General features: G+C 43.7%; 1 protein-coding gene across 7 annotated transcripts in view; it reads left to right on the top strand.

The window, feature by feature from the left end:
* TMEM229B (transmembrane protein 229B) overlaps nucleotides 1-7,397 on the top strand; it is a 73,317-nt gene extending 65,920 nt beyond the window's left edge. For all 7 annotated transcript variants that reach the window (XM_056810936.1, XM_007473071.3, XM_007473075.3 and 4 more), the window contains one exon: nucleotides 1-7,397. This exon is cut by the window's left edge and continues 1,069 nt beyond it. The gene's annotated coding sequence lies outside the window, so the exon portion shown is untranslated.
* The last annotated feature ends 266 nt before the right edge of the window (nucleotides 7,398-7,663 follow it).

The following is a 7,663-nucleotide window of genomic DNA, read 5'->3' as shown; positions in this document are numbered from 1 at the left end:
TAAGAAGGAACTTGTCTATGGCCAAGGGGCAGTTTGGCAGCTGTGCTCTGCATGGGCAGGAGATGGAGGCAGAGGCCCTACCTGCGGCCCCCTTCCCTATAGCCCCAAGCTGCTTTCTTGGTGTTTTCTGGGGCACTCTGGTGCTGGATCCCCATCAGACTTGGACTTTTAGAGGACTTAATCCTCAAGTGCTCCATGGAGTTTCCCCCTTTTCTCCCTCTCCTCTTTTATTTTGGAACTATGAGCGACCTGCCTTTCTTGTCTCCTCCCCTTACAAGCCAACACAAAAATTCCCAGAGATAGAGAAATCTTCTCCACCTGCCCCTACCCCTTCCCAAAATGGGAATCGTGGTTTTCTGCCCATTTGCCACATATCCTAGGGAGACTACACAGGCCGTATCTTCCTTCCCAAATTGTCTACTGTGAAAGCATCTGGCATCATGGCAGTGTCCCCTGGTGATAGCCCCCTTCTCTCTCCTCATAGCCACCCCTCTAGCAGCCTTGCAGGAGGCTGTAAACCTCCTGAATCCATGTGAGGAAATGGGTCCAGCAGGACCCGAGGAGGTAGGATCTTGTGGCAATGCCAAATTTCTAAGTTTCCCAAATAAAAAATGTGGCGGGAACAGGGAGGGGGAGGGGGAGTGTTTGAGGGTGGGATCTAGAAGATGAAGGATGCTTGTAGAGTATCTGAAGCATTCAATTAAACATGAACCAAAAGCTTGGTCAGGCATGAGAGAGAGAGAGAGAGAGAGAGAGAGAGAGAGAGAGAGAGAGAGAGAGAGAGAGAGAGAGAGAGAAACCCAACGGAGAAGAAATATTTTAGGTTTAGGAGATACTTTGAATTATTCAGATGGGAACAGGCCCAGTACTTGGTTCTGGTCATCATATCACAGTCCCCAACTCCATGTTGCCTTCTCAGGGCTGCCACTCCTAGCCCTCTTGGCCCCACAAACAGGGCTCTCTGTGAATTTCCTCCTCATTCAGTATTAACTACACTCCTTGGAGGCGTGGTTTTAGCCCACCCACCCACCCGCCCAAACCCTCCCCACTCTTGTGACATGTCCATTGCTGGCAGTGGACAGGTGAATGTCTCACCCTAACTCACCTCCAGCTCTCCCAACCAGCACAAAGGAGTAAATTAATTCTACTATGCCCTGTGGTACATACAGTGTTTCCTGCCTATTCCAGGACACTTAGGTAGAAATTAGCATCATCCCTTTTTATAAATCATTAAAAAAATGCCAAGATTACCAATTGTAGAAAGAAACTCCTCTTCCTGCTGAACTACCTAGTCTTTACAAGCAACATCGCTCACAGGTGTGTCTGAAATTTGGAGGTGGGGGGTAAGGAGGATGGAGGGGAGTGGACAAAGAAGTAGCTTTTAAGGAACAGCTGCCTCTGCTGTTGTCCTGATAAGAAGTTCTGGCTTTTTGCTCCCTGGGTAGGTTCTCCAAGAACAGAAATTAATCCTAAAGAATAGTCATTCCCCCTCATGCAGTGTTCTCCCTTCCCCCAAGGACCTCAGAAACCCATTTCTTCCTGAGCAAAGGTGGGTTATCTGAGGACAATCAATAGTGAAGAGAATTTTTTGGAGGATTGGTAAGGTCAGACCTGTGATTTCATCAGCATTGGGAGCTGCCAATGTTGATACTTGATGCAACCCATTTATAACTTAGATTCTCAACTTCCTGTGGCACTGAGAAATTAAGTGGCCAATTATCTAGTCTGTGTCAGAAGAAAGACTCACCCAGGTTTTCCTGACTCCCAGATTAGCCCTCTATAGTTCTTAAGTCAGGCTGCCTACAGTGACTATAGAGGGAAATAGTTCCTTCAGTCACAAATGCTGCCCAACCAACCACTCAGTCTTCATATAGTTATGGCCTGGTGCTGAGTCACTGCTAATGCCACCATAAAAATCCTAGTGTACCCTGTGCCCCAGGCTTCCCTTCAAAGACTGGGTTCACAGGTTTCATCCTAGGGGCTGACCCCAAAGGGGTCATTATCACTCTTTGGCTCTCTACCCCAACTCTGTGGAAGATCTCCTGAATAAAGCTTAGGTATGGCTTGTGTCTTAAGTGTCCCCACATATAGTGTCTCCATTTCTGCACAGGTACCATCCATTTTGGTATGAGATTGCTTTTATTTCCTCCATCACCAAAAAATGCATAAAATCATTTCAATAAGATGCATAAAGAGCCCAGGTATAGATACAGATAAAGTACTTATATAGTGTCTTACCTCCCTCACGGTAAAGGCACTTTGAGACTGCTTAATAAATATTCCCCATTTACTTTCTACCATGCTCTCAGCAACCCAGAGCATAATTATGTAGGGCTGACAAGGTCCAAATCTCATAGCCCATGTGATGTGGCTTTAGTCTTCCAATTTTAGAACTTACCCTCTTCAAATTGCATGTTGTTGAAAATCTATGAAACTCAGGAACTCTTGATTGGGAACTCTAGAACTTGGAAACTCTCTAACTCAGGATGAACTTACAAGGTAACTCCGAAGAAAAATATAACCTTTTTGAACATCACTAGTCTCTGACTCAGGTTGGAAAAGGAAACAATGGCAGAAGGCAGCCAGGGAATTCTTAATCTTGCCAGGGCAAACAGAAATCATTTGCTGTGTGCTTCTGTTATAAAGAATATTTTCTGTTTGTGGAGAGGGGAGAAATCTTTTTCCCACCTTCCTTTCCCACCATCATGTTACACTTCAGTCTGGAAATACAAAAGAGAATGCCTCCTCAAAGGCCCAGTTGGCATCTTAGCTTACTATTAAATGCTGTGAAGGAGAGGTGATTCTTCTGGCAAGAAATTCTCCCCTGTGACTCTCTAAAGGCATCATGTTAAAGGCAGCTGAAGTCCCTGAGACCAGAGGAGAGCCGGCTGTCCTCTCAGTAAGGGCTGAGGGCATATACTATCACCATAGGAGATGTTCTTCTGATAGAGATCCTTACTCTGTAATTTCATCAATTAGCTTGGGGTATTTATCAACTGATCAGGGGTTCCCTTGATCAATTGACTTTACAACAGGCTTTAGAGTTGAAAGGTCATCTTGTCCAAAAGCTCATTTTAAGTGATTCACAGTAGAGCTGAGACTTGAACTCATGCTTTCAGATTCCAAAAGGTGTTTTTTCTAGTATCCCAGGTCACACCAGGCTTATTATTGAACTCCTCTTTTACTTCCTTTTGACCCCTTCCTTAGCTTGGAAACCTAGAAATGGAAGCCCCATTGGCTTACTCCAAGAGCCTTTGTGGGTTTATAGAGAGTTGGTCCTGCTAGCCAACTACTGGAAATCCCCAGATGTCTCCTCTAGACCAAAAATTTTTTTTTTAAATGTGCTTCTGGTTTTCATGCCCTTCCTCAGAGGTGGCTACATTTGAGCTAGAGAATGTGAGTCATCCTTTAGCATGGGTGAGCCACTTCCTATCCCCCTAGTCCTTTCTTCCCTTTGATGCTAATGACTCACAATGGTCAATGCTTATTTGTAGCAATAATGATTGTCCTCCAAGCCTGAGAAGACAACCCCTGAGCTAGGTTGGGAGGTTGCTTATGCTAGTGCCTTCCATTCCTCCAAGAACTCTATCTAGATCTAGGCTAAAGGCTCCTGCCTGGGAGTCCTTTGTAATTCGAGAATTTAGTACAGCTGAATACAGATCTAAGACTAAATATAGGGGGTGGTTTCGTTTTTCATTTCCCCACCCCCATCCTAAGCCACCCCACCTTGGCCTCTGCTCTCTCTTCCTCTTTCACACCTACATCAATAAGTCAAACCGATGGTTACATTGATGTGGGAACTCCCTCCATCCCGGAAGAATGCAAACAACCCATCTAGAGTTCAGTATCATGTCTGGGGCTCCCGACTTTAAGTGAATGGTCCTCGGTCACCGTTAGTTTCAGCCAGCTCTTCCTCACCACAGTTACAGTATTCTGTCTACTCTTTTACTGTCTGCCTCTCCTTTGCAAACATAAGAAATGCTGAAATCTATGTTTTAGGGCTGTTTCCCAACTCGTCTATGCTGGCATACATGGAAGCCTGTTTCCGTCAGCTACCATTGAAGGTCACACTTTACCACATTTCATCAAATGGAGTCCGTTTCTAACAAAGGTGCTAACAGACTGGGATCTTTTCCAACCTACCCCCTGCCTCAGAGTAGTTCTTGGGACTCTCCTGGCTTTGCTAAGGGAACTTTCCTTGGAACTTTCTGACCTTTACAGTAGTAACTTTGTTTAAAGCTGTTTAGTGGTCTGAGTCCACCTCAGCTAAGTAGGTATGAGCTGACTTGGACATCATTTACACCATCCACCATGAAGGGGATGAAGCTGGGAGCCTGAGCAGACCTACAGTTTGGGAGTTAATGGAGCCCCTTGGAGTGAGCTTCATTGAGCCTTAACTCTTCCTAGTGTGGAGGAAGAGAGACTATGGCTTTGTGAGCTCAAAGGGAGAATTTCTTCTGTTTTGTGAGCCCTGTTGTTTCCCAAGGGTGGTGACCTGGGACAGCTGGGGAAGGAGTAATCAGAAGAGTTTTATTTGCCATCTCCCTCCTGCTTCTGTTGAAGTGGTCAGTTCCAAATGTCTTTAAAACCAGAAAGGATGCTTTCTCTCCCCTCACCAGCTGACTCAAGGAGGTGGCCCTTTGGATCCCCAGCTCCTTCCCTTGCCACTACCCAGCCCTGTCACCAGCCTCCAAGATGAATGATGCTATATACCGCCACGCTCTTTCCGCAATGAAGTCCACAACAACAATAATAATGTAACTTTATCTAGAGCTTTAACATTTACAAAGCTCACATATAATGTATTCTCATCTGTATATGTGTATGTATGTGTATATGTATATATACACACACGTGTATGCACACACAGAATCTCATTTTAACCTCATGACAACCCTAAAGGTTGATGGACATATTATCCTAGTCTTACTTATAAATGAAGAAACTGAGACTCTGCGGTTAAGTGACTCCCTCATGGTCACAAAGGCCAGTAAAGACACACTAGAAAACTTTTGATGGCTTTTGGGCTTGATTTAACAGGATCCTCCTACCGTGTTTTATATTCCTAGCGGACTTGGACTTGCTACTTAGCTTGGACCTGGGACCAGTTGATAGGAGTTTTCTGAGTGGATGGCTCTCCTTCCTTAGGACACCTAATCCCATTGGCTCACAAATGCCAAGAATGCCACTAATTGGAGGAGGTCCAAAGGCTTTGTACTCTACGAAAATGTAAATACCCCAAGGAGTTCCATTACTAAGCTTCCCTGGATCATTTACACCTCAGTGTGTATTTATTAATTCAACAAATAGTTATTAAATCCCTATTGTGTGTAAAATACTATGGTACAAATAGTGAACTGAATAGGCTATGAAAAGACTATGAGAACCAGGGCTCCAAATATGACCTCCAACACTTCCTAGTTGTGTGACCCTGGGCAAGTCACTTAACCCCAGTTGCCTAGTCCTTATCGCTCTTTGCCTTGGAACAGATTCTAAAAAAGGTTTTTTTTAAAAAGACTGGAAGTTAAAAAAGAGAAACAACTTTGTGCTTGGGAAATCAGGAATAGCTTCATGAAGGAAGTGATGCTTTGACTAGATGTGAAAGAAGAGAGACGATTTGAACAGGTGGTGGGAAAGTAAGTGCCTTTTAGTCTGGGGCACATGGACTATATGAGTAAAAGCATGGAGGCAAAAAGTGGCAAGACATGTTTAGAGGTGATTCAGTTCATAAGACAGAGGAGTGTGTGAAATGAAGCTGCAAAATTGATTGGAGGCAGAAATACAAGAGCAAGCTCTTTGGACTTTATTTAATAGGCAATAGGGAGCTATCCAAGGTTCCTGGATACTGACAAATTGAGAACAGTACATGAGTAAGAGTGGGTTTTCCAGATTTCTTTCTTGACAGCAAGTTTTGTTAGGAAAAAGCCCAGAGAAGCAAGTAGAAGCTTAGTCTCCTGGGATAAGAGGGTGGGAATGAGGTGGAGGTACAGGGAGGAGAAAAGGACATAGAAAGAAAAGAGGCCCAAGACAAACTTCTGAGATTTCACAACTTGCCTGAGGCTATCTCCTAGTCATCCATAATGGGCTTCTTTCTTGCTACTCCCTTTTCCCCCAACCCTACTGAAATGAAATAATCAAGAGAACATTAATGGAATTCTCCTTATATTCCTAATGCCAAGAGCCCTGGGCCCTCCTCTAAGCTCTGTCCAATACCCCTCTAGAGGCTAATGGATCGTGAATAAATGACAGAAAAGATCTCAGAAGAACAGATATTTTGTCCTCATCAGATCTCCTGAGTCCATGGTACCTGGGCCTGCCTTCTGGTAGATTCATAGATTCTTAGAGTTGTAAGGGACCTCAAGGTTAACCTAAGTCAACTTGTGCATCTTACACATGAGGAAGCAAGAGTCTAACAGAGGGGAAGTGATATGGCCCAAGCCTTGTTTAGCAAGCCTTCTAAATTCTAAGTCCAGTAATCTTGCTTTATTCCACCCCTACCACCACAACCACCCCCACCCCCGCCCAGAACTATAATTTCTTCAGTGTAGAGAGCTCTTTACTGCTCTCTCTGCCCATTTAGATGGGTACCTGCCCTGCAACTTGCAATAAATAGCTTTGGAGATTTACTAAGGTTCCTAACTTGTAACTGGCCCAGGATTACAGATATCAGATATAGCAGAGGAAGGATTTGAACTCGGGTCTTTCTGAATCTAAGTTCAATTTTCTGTCCCCTATGACACACCCCAAAATGTTGATATTTTTAAGGAACTCCTTGAAGTATGTGAGACCGCCACCTTCTGCATTCATGCTTTTGTTCACAGAGGTCTCTTACTCTTGCCCAGAGAACCAGTAATGGGGACCATTTTTACCATCTTGGAGTCCCTCCTGTGGCATCCAAGCCCTTCCTATTTCTACTTCTGTCATATATATTTTTATTCTGGGCCTTTCTCTGTCTAAAACAAGTAGAAAGGTAATGTGATATAATTGGAGTGCCAAGTACCTGCCTGGCCACTAATCATCAGGATGTGTGACCAACTTCTATGTTTATTTCCTCATGTATTGGTTTTCTCAGAACTTGATGATCTATAATGTCCTTTTCCAGTCCTGATGGTAGAAAAAGGAGATGAGAGATCAGAGAAAGAGGAGGTGATGCTTGAGTTAGTTGTTTAAATATAGATGGGATTTGTACAGTGGTGTGTGTTGGGAGGGGAGGGTGGACAGGAACTTTTAGAGGGGTCTCTCTTTACTACAGTGGAAAGGATATAATCATAGAGAGATTTGAGAAGGTAAGCTTGTCCTGTGTCAAAAGCAAGGCATCATCTATGGAAAGCCCATTGGAATCCATATAATTCTAAAGACATAAGGAAACACCAAGGAAATAAAACCATGTCATTTTATTGTTTGTTTATTTTTTAAAAGAGGAAATAAAAGGGAGGGGAAAGGGAGAAAAGGAGAATGAATTCATCATTTTTCATAATTGGGGTGACAAATGAGGATCAAGCACTCACAAGTATGGGGTAGATATTAATTAAATTAATGGCAGATCTGATGGGGGCAAAGAAAGAGAGTGAGGTTCAAGAGGGAATATATATTTGGGAGGAAATAATTACAAGCAAAACCAGCTTCAACTTCAGAGGGTGGATTATAAAGGTAGAGGGATTAA

The sequence above is a fragment of the Monodelphis domestica genome, chromosome 1 (genome assembly GCF_027887165.1).
Source record: "Monodelphis domestica isolate mMonDom1 chromosome 1, mMonDom1.pri, whole genome shotgun sequence".
Lineage (NCBI taxonomy): Eukaryota > Metazoa > Chordata > Mammalia > Didelphimorphia > Didelphidae > Monodelphis > Monodelphis domestica.
The sequence above is the reverse complement of the archived record's forward strand: the minus strand, read 5'-3'. Positions and strand labels throughout refer to the sequence as shown.